Here is a 1,869-nt window from a genome sequence, read left to right as displayed (position 1 = left end):
GGCAAGACATGATTGTAAGAGGGACTTTACCTAACAAATGCAATCAGTGCAACCTGGTTTCTTGTACCCTCAATGAATCCCCAACAATAAAAAAAAATAAAGAGAGAGAGAAGCATAGACCCACACAGTGTGTGCCCCATGCACAGAGAGCAGAAATCCTTCTCATACAAAACACAAAACTGAGCACACTTGGGTCACAGAGGGCATCTGTGAAAGATGAGCATGGGGGAGAAGGTCAGCATGCTTGCAGTGGACCAACAGAACATTAGACAGGAGCAAGACTTTGCCATCTTCTTTACTTGGAAGTTAAAAACATACAGAAGAGTGTGTGGCTGCCACGTCACAACAGGTAGACTTTGTGGGTTGCTCTGGGTCAACTGGTAAGGCTGGGGGAGCTGGTAAAAGAGGGCCCTGGCATAAAGGACAATGCAAACATGAGCAGTAGTGGTGACCTCTAGGCCCTGGGGCAGAAGGGCCCTGCTCCTCACAGCATCGGGTTCCTTTCCCAATGGTTTCCCCAGGCTCACCATCAGACCTCTGGCTTCAAACTGAGGGAGCAGCCATTCAGTGCACAGCCTCCACCATCTCCCCCACCTCCATGAGCTCCCTTTTTTCCCATAAGCCAGGGACATATTGGCTTCTCAAGGTGACCAGAGTGGACCTTCTGGACTCTAGCATCCCATAATTCTCATAATAGTCACCTTTGGGGATCCTGACTGACAACACATGTGTGCTGACTTCTAACTTGGGAAGCTCAGAGCTGGGGATTAAAGACTCAAAATAGAGCTAAAGATGCTTCAGTCTTTAAGGTGTTTGCCATTTATTACATTCATGGTCAAAGGTTCTGTCATTATTACAGTTGTAAAGATCCCCTTTTGATATTACTGAAGTTGTCCACATTGTTGGTATTGTTATTAACATAGTCTTTAAAAGTTGTTCAAGTACCAAGTGTTAGTGAGAATTTAGAGAAACTCATGGGAGTGAAATTGGTGCAGCTGCTTTGGAAGGCTCTATAGTCTCCATGACAACTGAACTTCCACACTTAGTGCATAGGAACACTCACAGGAAAACTGATTGTCAAAACTGGGAAACCACACAGAAGCACCCCAGTCGCAGAGGGAGAACTTTCTGTGTATCTTCAGCAGTAATAATCTACAACTGCACACACCAACAAGAATAATCTCACAATATAGTAACAAGGAAAATAAACCAGATACATAAGGTACATGTTGTCTGATTCCACTTATATAGAATTCAAAATCAGGCAGAACTAATTATGAGATCATAACTAAGGCTATGCAAGGTGAAGAGAAGAGAACATGATGACAATGTGGGGAAGTGGTAGGTTTTTTGGTGGCCAGGGACCATCACCCAGGTGCAGCTGCTCACCTCAGAGAACTTCATAGAGGTCCATGTAAGATATGTATGCTTTCCTTATCAAAAGTGAAAGTGTTTTTTCCTTAAAGTTACTCCACTTTTTCTGTTCTTATTTCATTTTATTTCCACATTTTTAGTCTTGCCCTAAAAACATGTGGGTTACCTGCATCTTGTCATTTTACCATAGTGTTCAGCTGCAGAAGTGTAGAACTGCACATGTGGGTAGTTTTCTCTGTACCTTTCATGCCATAGGGCATCAGGTTCTCAGGTTCTTCACAGACATCTTTCAACACTGGTGGTGATGATGATGATGGAGGTGATGGTGATGATGATGATGGAGGTGATGGTGTGATGATGGTGGTGGTTGTGATGACGATGATGATGCAGGTGATGGTAATGATGATGATGGAGGTGATGGTGATGATGATGCAGGTGATGGTGATGATGATGGAGGTGATGGTGATGATGATGCAGGTGATGGTGATGATGATG

This window comes from Otolemur garnettii, unplaced genomic scaffold (assembly GCF_000181295.1).
Source record: "Otolemur garnettii isolate 467f Iridium unplaced genomic scaffold, OtoGar3 scaffold00056, whole genome shotgun sequence".
Classification (NCBI taxonomy): domain Eukaryota; kingdom Metazoa; phylum Chordata; class Mammalia; order Primates; family Galagidae; genus Otolemur; species Otolemur garnettii.
The sequence above is the reverse complement of the archived record's forward strand: the minus strand, read 5'-3'. Positions refer to the sequence as shown.